The 12,260-nt window shown below is 35.2% G+C and overlaps 1 protein-coding gene across 4 annotated transcripts in view; it reads right to left on the bottom strand.

Annotated features, from left to right (window-relative positions):
* The window catches only part of RapGAP1 (Rap GTPase activating protein 1), a 627,781-nt gene that overhangs the window by 15,631 nt on the left and 599,890 nt on the right, over positions 1–12,260 (bottom strand). The window lies entirely within an intron of this gene.

Raw genomic sequence — 12,260 nt, forward strand, 5'->3', positions numbered from 1 at the left:
TATATTACTAACTAAATACATACTTCAGATAATGAAGAGATGATAGTCAATCTCCGGTATGAGAATGCATCACAAGAAGAAGAATGAATTTTGTAGCCCTTTCCATGGACGCGTGTCGAGGAGAAATAATGAAATGTGATAAATGTTATTAAACATATTTGAAGTTTTATTTGTCGGCGAATTCCAACGAATATTATTTATTCTGGAAACTAAAAGCTCCCTGAGTATCCTCGGCAAAGGAATAAGTCATATTTTACGTGTGGGAAGCATGTGCAATGCTCGACAAATGGAGGTTCACGGAAAAATTGATTTAAACTCGACTCGATCGGAGAATTCCCAATGCAATAATAAATCGACACTGGTTATAATGTATACTGACAGGACTGAATATTGAGATGGCGCTGGTACTCAGGAAAATTAAGTCGCTTCTCGGGAGTGGAATCGAGAAGGGAATGCAAATCATTCCTAGGAAATGTTGCGTCATGCTTCAAATGTGTTCTTTAATAGATCGTAACTCCTCGGTTATAACTGCCATGCATCTCGTCGTTTGATTTATATTTGCAGTCGGCGACAGTTTCGTTTAATTAATACGGTTAGATTAATTCGTAATAGCGATGGAGGGCGAACTGAGGATAATTAAACTTAAATAACATGTTTGAAAACTAATTTGCATTATATTAGATATCTTTTTAATTATTAGACTAGTGTTGGAGTTCAAAACATCAAATCGTAAGAAAAACAAAACACAAAGTTTTATTGATTCCCGATCATGATTATTTGAACTCGGGACCTTCTGCTATCCTGGCAGCTACATCTGCAACAACTATCGGACCCGCCGTATTTCTTCAATAATTGATGTTTTTGTTCGTTTGATCTTTTTAAATATAAAAGGTACCTTCCTTATTTATATTAACACTTCGCTCCAATCTTAGAGCAGACAAACGCAAAAAGGAGTAATTTATATTCTCTAATGCTCACACTTCTCCTACGCAATCCATTATGAATTAATGCGTGTATTGAAGTGAGCCAACACCGCAAATTAAATCTGTACAAGTGGAACAATGGCAATTAAACACTTTGTCAGATTAAAAACAGCAATTTCCGACGCAGTGGAAGTGGGATGCGCGGAAAGCTCTCTAGGGCCGCCCGACGCCCCCCAACTCTTACATTATTAAAAAAAGGATTTGCATATTTATTTACACGGGAGATGTGCTGATGCAAAAGGTGTCCATAATCACTTCACCAATTTCAAGCTAGCTCTTAACGTAATGGGAAAAATGTAATGTGTAATTTATTTCAATGCTTTTCAGTTCATTCGGTCTTTTCGACTAACAACAAAGGGTGTGTTTGTATTTTACAGAATTCTAATGGAAATTACTACTCACCGATAATATAAAACACCATAAATCGTGAAACTACGAATAATTATTTCGTTTTATGGCGAAATTAAGCGTTAAAGGTAAATAATCAGTAATAAAATGAGTTGGAACAGTAGGCACAAGTCTACCAAATCAGATTACGTGAACTTTTTAGATTATTATCGCACGTATTAATCGAGATCACGAATTTAACGGAAGAACGGAAATGATTTCAAGAGAACCTAATTATTATTCGAGATCACGGACGGAGGTCAAAGTAAAGGAAACGATTAGGTACCCATTGTAGATACAGAGCGGCTGAATGTTCGTAAGGTTCTAATCAATTATAATATGGAATAAAGATTAGGCTTTATTGAACGCCTTTTACGCAACAAAAGTTTAGCATTTAGGCGACCTTTTTGAGCAATGCGACGCGGAGCAATAAATGTCACGTACATCATCGTAATAGTTACGATGAATTACGTGACATAAAAAATAACTAAATTTAAATAGAACTTTAAAACGATGTGTAGGGTATAACATGGCCCTCCAAGGGTGTAGTTAGGTACCTTGGTAGAGATCAAACCCCCTATTAAAAAGAGTTTTACACACTTTGTGCAAATGGTACAACCGCACCAAATATTCGGGTTAACATTCAGAGCCAGAGTCTCGCACTTGGAGACGTCTCATAATTTGCTGTATTACGCTGAGTTTTGGTTTTTGCCATTACATGTTTGATATGTAATGTTCATTGCTATGTTATTTTATCAATAAAATTAAAATAATTCAAACACACAATACGTACATTTCATACAGACACGTAAATAAAAGTTAGGATACAAAAAATAGGTAATTATTTACTATTCCGCCACACGAAATAGCTATAACTTTAATTGCATTATTCTCCAATTATTAACTCCCGTTAATGATTTTATTTTATTGGTACATCATATATTTCCTCGAAACATAATGAAAAACATTGCTTAATTTACATCAACATTATTTAAGGTTACTGGGAATCCTAAAAATATGCTGTCGCATTATGTACGCTGTACAATATATACGTTGAAAGTTGAAAGTAGGTAGACACTAAGTACCTATACCAAATTAAATGATTAAATATTATTATTATCGTATATTTTGTGGTGCCAGTGTTAAAAATTAAAATACAATCATGTTTATTAGCAATCATAGTAATATTGACATATGTAAAAGAAATTTTTACCCGAGTTCAAAATTTCCCTACATTTGTGCTAATTTCTTTTTTCCTTAAAAAATTTTCATCCCCTAGATCTAGGGAAATTTCCCTAGACATCACATCACTAGCAGACTGTTAGTTGCTCAAGCTCACGCCGTCGCTTTGAAGATAAAATATCTATACAGGGAACAGTACATCGGTGCCATGATTTCTGACTGATAAGGAATACGGACTCTGACAAGCCGCTCACTGCCCGCTCTCTAAGATGTGAGGAGACTTACTCGAGAGCCCAAATGCCAAATTCGACTATAAAATTTAAGTAGCGATTTACGATTTATTTATCAAAGGGAACGTAAAGTAATACTTTATTTACTACTCAGAAGGTACGCGTACATAGGTAAAAGGTAAGCATAGTAGGCATCTAACATTTTCAAAACAATCGAATCAGTCAGAAAAAATACTAATTTATAATACTAATTTGTGGAAATCTGTGAGTGATTTATAACTCTGGTTCAACGAACTCGGACTGTTTATAATCTAAGTGTCATTTTCAAAATTGGAACTCAGAATTCAGACAAGCGATAAAATACCTATTCATAATATAATATTCTTACAAGAAATTATTTTTACTGTCATTTTCAAAATTGAAACTGATGTGTGAAGAATTAAGAAGCAATAAAGTACCTACCTACAGTAATACAGGGTTTTCCAATAAGAGGTGTTATTTTGATATTCAATCGTAAAAGATCAATTGTTTCGTTGCTTATGTAGCACGTAGCGCCGTTTCGTTGAAAGTGTTTACTATCCAGATCAATACCATTAAATTCCGGCAGTAAAAAATTATTAATTATCTCTCGATAGCGCAATCCATTCACGTTGCCAAAACTGTTGTTCCAGCCTCATTTTCGCACCAAAGAGTCACACGTTGAGGATAGAGAGGCTTTTTAACAATAACTCTTGGGTTTTCCGAGCCCCAGATGCGACAATTTTGATTGTTGACGAAGCCACCGAGGTGGAAATGGGCCTCATCACTCAAAATGATTTGCATTTGATTCACTTAAGTGAATTTTAATAATTTCAATGAGTTGTTGAAGCGTGTATGGTTCCATTTTTATTAATGGCGTAGTTTCTACTTGTCAAACGTCAAAAAATGACAGCTTCAAAAGTAACATCTACCGAAATAGCGGGCTATTCAAAATAACACCTCTTATTGGAAAACCCTGTACAATGTTTTTTTATCAGACTATCATTTTAATTCTACATTTGAAATGTTTTTTTTGTTTAAATTTCTTATGGTTAATCTTGACAAGTAAAGTCAGATGTCGTTATTTTTCAAGGTTTCCGCGCCGGTCTGCGCTTTTCAGTTTTTGGTAACATACAATTGTTATAAATCCTAAAATTATAATGTCCCGCGATTTTTCACGGATCTGCGTTAGTAGATTTACTGAAAGGAATTATCAAAATGTGAATGCATACAATGTAGATTTTTTTTATTTCAATTAGTCTTAAAGTCAGCCGTTTATCTTTGAATTATTTTAGAAACGGATGTCTCGATTTTGTATGCCCATCGCTACAATACACAAATTGTTTAGAATAATTGTCAAGGACCGGAATGACTTTTTGTCTAATTTGTTTTCGTTTCTTGTCATTGTGAAGTATGGGGTATATTATAGTTGCGCAAGACTTGATTTAAAACAAGCGTGTAAAACGTAACGCCAGTCTAACTTTAAACAATGATTAAAAATAGTCCAATAAGTAACCGGAATCTGTTCTTTTTTAAAATTTATTTGGTTCCTCTGAATGGGGTCCATTAAACAATACGATACGTATTGCAATAATAGACTTCATAGACTAAAACATTTTAAAGTATATCCGTGATAAGATTGCCTTTGATACAGTAAGAAAATGTTTTCTATTTTTTACTGTTCAGTACCTAAACTAAACATTGAGAGTTTGGACCTTGCGAAATATTTATGATTGTAATACAATGAATGTTTGTCCGTTAGTTTCCTACTGCACTACCTGTTCGTTAGCAGATTGAAATTTATTGGTTTCCCATAGTACAAATCGTTTTGTTTCTAGTATGATATCAAAAGATTTCATTAAAAATATTCGTTGCAAAATTCGTTGAAAATTTTTCTAATTAAAGTGTAGTCGCAATATTGTATGCGAATCAGTTTTTGATGTTATTGTGGACTGTAATCAATATTTGACACAAGTATTGGGTTAGCTGTTAGAAAGGATTTTGACTTACCCTCGGTCTTTTCGATCGATATTATGGACTTGAGGGATACTGCTTGGTCATCACTGCTCAAGCTTCGTAATAACTAGAATTAAACGCTCAGAGGGAAAACTTGAAAACGTGTACAATGCACAGGTTTTCTTAACAGACTGATCATGTGTGATTAAATTATTGCAAATAGCACCGATGTAGGTACTCCACACTGTCAGACAGGGACAGGTAATTGAATTGGCTTAAAGGTTGCGTGTTGGAATGTAGGAACGTATGTTAGAAGGAGATGCGTATAGTTGCGTCAACAGAAAGTGATCACAATATTTTTCAATAGGTGATGCACACTGATGATAATTGGTGATGCGCATGTTGAGGTGTAATCACAAGAAAAGACAATATTTAAGGCGTAATGTTGCAATCCCCAAAATTTAAATGGTTCAAAAATTTAGTTTAAATGTGACCATATACATATACTTTATACCACAGCGGTATACGATCATTTTCGATGTACTTTAAGAGTGGCTAGCTAATAATAATTTATTTGAAACGTTAAGTGATGTTTGGAAAGATTTTATCAACAATGATAGTGGTGAAAATAAAGAAACTTAAATAAATAATGAAAATTTTATCAACCTCATTTACCATAACTGAAAAATCGCACTTGAAACATTATTCAAAACCAACCAAGGAATAATGTTGTAAAACTAAATCGTGTCAATATTTTCAATTTATAAAACTAATCGCCTATCGTAATCGAAATGGTTAGTGTTCGATTGATTTCAACATCATTCTGTTTATTGCTTATGCTGTTCGAACGTTGAATGCACATAGCACCAGAATACGGGATTGCTATTTACTATTCTTCGTGTATTCAATGCGCCCGTACGGGAAAAATCCACACAATAGGTAAACTAAAGCGTACGTCTTTTGCCTATTCAGAATTATTGGAAGGCGGAGCCATTTGACATATCGCCGGCGCAATGTAAGCGGAAATATATTTCTTATTGAACGTTTCCATGATAACTGGCCAAGAGAGTCGGGGGAATTTTAAAATATTTATAAGAAATTAGAGTTCTGATTCTGATGGAAGATCCGCCAAGAATCAAAAAAAGTGGTGACACTCGTTGGAGGCTTATGTTTAGAGCTAAACGACAGAAAGCTCACGAAGAAGTAGTAGAATATATAAATCTACTGCTCAGAAGTTAGTAACAAGCAATCGCATTGTATATGACTGAAACTAGAGACAAAATCGTTTCCAGTATTTCCACCGCGGGTAAAGTTGTATTGTAGATTGTAGAGTGTAATTTTCTTTCAGGCAAGTTAGACATCTCTTTCCACTTAACTGAAAAGTATATGAGGCATGTGTCGTAAAGACGTATTAATGTACAAGGGGCGCACTTTCCATCGCCCCCTTTCTCCCAGAGAAACTTTTCAATTTATTTCGCGTCTGTATCAAGATATATGAACGATGTTGAGTGGTTTCCATTATAGAAATATTTTCCGTGTTCCAGTGCTAGAAATTTCAAAGAAAACTACAAACTACTTCTGATTCATAATTGAATGGCACGTAATCAATTTATGGAAGGAACGTATATTACATACATAAACAGTAAGCCCACAAGAATGTTTTCGCAATATTTCACAAAGATAAGAACTTTTTGGTACGGAATTATCTAAAAGGGAATGCTGATAACCTTTTTCTTGCGTTGGGAGGCAGTTAGGCAGAGCCTTAATTATATAGTTTTATAGTACATAACTTCCAAGTGAAATGTTAATGGCGCCCAAATGGAATTCCATGGAACTGCGAGCATTCATAAACAATACACCAGATATACCTTTGGGATGGAAACAATTATGTCATAACGATTACCTAATCTGGAAATGTGGTTTACAACTCACTTAACTTACGACGTTAATGATGTATTTGTTCAGTTGCATTTATTCAGGTATATAAAAAAACATTGGTAGAAGTTGCAAAGATGTGGGCTTTACCGCAGGTACGTAACTTATCCATTCAAGTAATATAAGGAATGGATAAGTTACGCAGGGAAAAGGATTGAATTTTTTATTTTATTTTTCGGAATAACTTTATTGAGTAAAACCTCAAATTGTAATATTTAAATATTGAAGACAATATTAGTGATTTCTAAACGAAAATCTGAAACAGAAAAATCAGAAAAGGAAACGGTCACATCTAGATGTGACCGTTTCCTTTTCTGATTTTTCTGTTTCAGATTTTCGTTTAGAAATCACTAATATTGTCTTCAATATTTAAAAGGATTGAAGTTAACTGGGTGAACTCTAGGCTCTCGAAGGGTGCATCTAGTACATTGCATGTCCTCTGTGAGGCTTTTTGTAATCAAGGGAGGTTTTCCTTGGCGAGAAAATAAGTGATGCTGCAGATTACAGGAGTTACCGATCCGGTGGGGAACTGGCAGAGTGGGATAAGAGATGGGGGGGGGGGTGAAGGCAGAAATTAAAATTGGCGCCACAAAAACAAGTCCCACCCTGGTTCTCAAAGCAACAAACACAAATATATCTCATTTCACTCGAGCTAGCTTAAAAATGTTCTTTGGATTTTTTTCGGTTTTAGAGGCTAAATATGGCGTCAATTATCTAAGTATGGCACGATATATCGATATAAAGTCACAGTTATGCACATGGCTCCAATCGACTTAATTATAACAATTAGGTGTAGCTGTATGCTGTATCTCGTATGTACGGTATGTACACTTATATTTCGCTTAGCCAAACATCTTTATTCTTCGGATAGCATTGGTAATGTTTTTTTTTATCTCTGCTATGTCAAACAGTGTGCTGTTCAACATTCAATAATTACAATGTTTTAAATATAATCTCTAGAAACATGTGTTTCATTATATCAATCTATTTTTGATTAACATAATAACCTTTTGCCGTCCTTCCAATTTTATCAAAATCTAAACGACCGCGACGCGTCATGCGAATAGAAAATTGCAAAGGAAAATATCAAAGAAATATCCCAAAAAGTACCACTACAAGTTTTCAGAATAAACACGACACCTATCGAACCGAAAGCCTTATCTTTTGTAACGCACGCGATCAAGTATTCAGGTTGAAGTAATGATTTCCGTCGTTCTATCGCGAAATGTGAATGGGAGCTAATAAAAAATTAAATACCGCCCGAAAGTTGGGGGTTTCAGTTCTCCAGAATGAAAGACGAGCCGGTAAGGAGGGAGGGGAATTGCTTTGGGGTAGGTCTGGAGGATAGCTGTGGCAACCGGGAAACTAAGAAAGCTTTTTAAAAAAGCAACCGGAGTTGCGCAGAGCTTACCGCTTAACTCAAAGCCCCAAGGAAATTTATTGCGCTGCTAGAGAATATTGAAATTTTATATCATAATATAACAGGGTAAAAGAAGCAGAAAAGTACCTACTTAGCATCGTATCGTGATATCAGTCTGTTAGTTTTTTTTAATTTTCTATCTTTCTTTATTTTTATCTATGGTTTTTTTTGCGCGCTGTTTCATGTTCGAATTTTAAGTTGCATAGGTCAAGCAATACAGAATGAAAGAAAAATAAAGTAGGAACCAATCTGCTTGAAAACTGGTTAGATCGAAAGTACTTCTACGAGGTGGCTTGGGTGGGTACTCTATTTAAATATAGTTTGAATAATGTTTTTCTTTCCCACAGTCCAAGTAAACGCAATTTTGTTTCGAAGTTGTTCCTTTCCGACAAACACCGTCTTGTATTATCTAGGCCTTCGTGAACAATGGCGCGTTGCAACACTCGATTATTTAAATGTGGAACATGCAAATATTTGGCGCATTATTTGTCAAAGAAAATGCCGGTGGCAACTTCCTGGCGGGAACGGGTTCAGCAGCGATCGACTGTTTCCGGTTGTGAAAACATGTCAAAAATATAGTCGAACTGCCAACAGACAGGCGGTCTGTGTGTCGAGCGGATCAACTACTGAAATCTAACGAAACAATACGGCGTAATGTTGTAACTGTACACTTCAAAGGTAGAAATATAAAGTACGGAAAATAATGCCATTATTGCCTGAATGGGTAAATACGGTAATTGTGAGAGACGAGCAAGTGAGGCGAACAGTGACAAGTCCGAGACGAAGGAGATCGGGAAAGATATAGATAACTAGTAATATTGAAGAAGATAAAAAACAAACTGGCATTGCCTATACTTAAATATTTGGTACACTTGTTGAATTTCGCTGCATGCAAAGGCTCTTAAAAAAACACTTTATTTAAACTTAAGACGAGACCTAAAATAAAGCCAGAATCTTAACGACGTAAGTAAAGCAGCCGTACACAAAAATATGCGACGCGCAGCCCTGGTGTATTGGACAGACCTGCGGTTGAATTTTCCCTAGCAAATTTCTAAAATAATGTAAATCTTAACGACATAAGTGATGAAGTCGTGTAAAAACAATATTCGGCGCGTGGCCGGGCGTAATGGAGGGACCTACGGTCGACTTTGCCCTAGCAGGCCTAGAAAATCGGTCTTTCCGTAGGGTTTATTTTAATTATTTATGATTACGTATTACTAAAATCTCAAATGTTTCTAGAGGGATTCCTCGGGAAGTGACCAATTCATAGTCTAGAAAAATTAAATCTGGTGCTTACCACTAATTTTATAGCTAAAAAAACGGTTTATAAAATTTTCAAACTGATTTAAAGCACTTTCTAACCGTTTTAAATAAAATATTTTAATTGAAAGATTCTGTATTTCGAGCAAACCCCTTTATTAGAGCCTCATTTCGCCTTAAATAAGTAGGGGGTTTAAGTAAACTTGCACAAAGTGGGTTTTTAGGTTGTTAGTTTGGGTTTTTGTACTTACTTATTCATCTTTCCTATCCTTCAAACTTAATTTTGATTGAGAAAAAAATTAACTTTAGCACCTTTTACCAACTCCCCCAACATAAATAGTTATTTCTTGAAGTAATTAATTTGAAACTTAGAGCTATTTAATTTTTTTCTTAGTAAGCATCAAGCGGAATTCGACAAAATGATTAAATATTTTTATAAAAGTAGATGCAATAGAAAAAAATACCTTTGATTTGTTGTGCTGGAAATCTTAACTTTAAAGCAGAGAAACCATCGAACGGTGAGCTCTGCCATCATGAAATTAACATGGCTAATTTTTTTCCGTTGATAGGAAAATGCAATTAGTTTCAGCTAGGAACGTCACAACTTAAGTCACTGAACGCATTATCAAAATTCCTGGTACTCACTCATGAGACAAATACATGGCAAAGGATAATATATTTTATGGTCTAAAAAACGTCGTAAAGCCAATAACGATAAATCGCTCCAATATTTGAATTCCTGTACACTCATATATGATTTGACTGTCGTACGTACATCGTAAAATAGTACATTTGATTTTATAGCCGAAATGCCGACAAATACCAACATTACTAACATTTTTTATCTTCTTTTGAGCGTTGAAAATCGGAAAAAAACTTCCGAACAAGCAATAATAAATGTCGTTTATGACAATCGACAATCATAAACCGAGTGAGCCAGAATTTTCCAGCGTTATCGTGACAACAACATTCGAAACACGAAATAAAGTTTCTTGGAAATTTAGAGCTATATATAGGCAGGAACGCCAAAAGATTTAAATCAAAGTTTAAAATTCTTCTATCGTTTTATCTATGGTACGACTGGTTAGTAGATTTATAGGCAGGCAGGGGGTATAATTCCGATCGAACCGTGAATATTATGACGTCACATTTTTGCACATAGTATAATAAGTAGGCTCCGAATGAGAATTGTATTGTCTACATATTGGCATATCTATGGTTATTTATCGATCTAGTGAGTGGTTTATTTATGCAGGCAGGGTAACTAGGTGAATGGAAGCAAAACTAATTTTTCTGCCGCCGAAAGATCTCACAGTCTTCAGACCGTCGCGTCGTGTCGAGATATTTATTTAAATTTACAACCGTAGGTTTAACAAATTCGTAAAGAACTAACTGGTCATTTAAATAAATTGGAATCTCAAAAGACTGTGCCCGAAATATTTGAAGTTGTAACTAAACTCTTCGGAACAACAGGTGGTGAAGACTCATTTCAGCGATTGGCGAGAAACATCATGAAATATCAAAGACATGTGATAAAATAAGAAATTGCCTTCAAAGCTATCAAAAATAGAGATTTATGGTTGCTGACATGGTATAAAAGCACCACTAAAATATATGAAATGAACTTAATGGCATTGAGAAGGAAATGTTTTCCTTTGAAGAAAAAATACATTTCTTTTGTGGTTTCTTTGAGTCGAGTGGATTATTATTTATTATTGAGTGTGATATTATGAGTTATATGTCTCAAAACAAATGTAAATACTGCTTGGAATTGCGGTAAACGCCCTCGGCAAGAAGTTGCGCAAATGGCGTGTGTCCAGTCGCAAGAGACGAAGTTCTACCGCAGAGCCAATTACGGATAACAAACTGTGCCAAAGTGTCCGAATCGATTGCTTGAAATACCGCATATTCGTACAGTGCAGCTCCAACCAACTTCCATTGCAACATTGTATCAACGGGAAAACCTTAAGTTCCTTCTCGCTGGACTTCGCTAATTAACGCGAGAATGACGCGAGTTGACATCCAGATACACGTAAGTACCTACTTTGATACAGGTAAACTTTAGTCGTTAAATATTAACAGAATTAAGACCATGACTTGACCGAATATCAACTTAAGTTTCCTGAATAACTGAATCACATCATTGTATTGTGATTGATGACATTCATGAACGTATCTAAATGCATGAAATCCGCTACATCACTTAGCGTGACGAACATCTATTAAACTTGTACTATCATGTTAGGCTATAAAGGTAAAACGTAACATAATAAAACATAATGGTAATGATTAGACCTTTGTAAGATAAGGAAGGATACCTGCTTAAACCCAAAACATCTCGGTAAAATTATGCTTCTATCGTATTCCATGCGAATCAAACAACTCCCTAAAATGAATGGGAGAAATATGAGAGTATGGATAAGATCTCCACGTATCTGTATGCGCCTCGGGTAACCTTATTTGCATTTCGAAATTCATGAAATTGTGTACGAAATAGAGCAAGAACGTGACTCTTGTTTCTTGCTGTGTATTTACTCCGACCCGGTCAATGAGAGCAGCGCTAAATGCAGATAGATGACAGCTAAAATATATTTTATAGACTTCCTTTCGTGCGATTGAGAAAACATGTTTTATAATAATAAAAACGGGCGCGGCTTTCTGAACAAAACAGTAATAGCAAAATGAATGCTTTTAGATCGCAGACGCTACACACCTGACCAGCATTCTAAACTCATTCAAGGCAATAAATTCTATCGAACAAAAAACACTTCAGAGCCTTATCGTAGGTATTACTTCATAATTGCTAAGAACTTTTCGAGCGGAAATGGTATCCTTATCGAGTGTAAATATTTGAATGGAGGCTTCCTTGGGTATAGGTAATGAATTGAT

The sequence above is a fragment of the Hesperophylax consimilis genome, chromosome 1, assembly GCF_061612785.1.
Source record: "Hesperophylax consimilis isolate HC1 chromosome 1, BYU_Hcon_1.0, whole genome shotgun sequence".
In the NCBI taxonomy this organism is placed as follows: domain Eukaryota; kingdom Metazoa; phylum Arthropoda; class Insecta; order Trichoptera; family Limnephilidae; genus Hesperophylax; species Hesperophylax consimilis.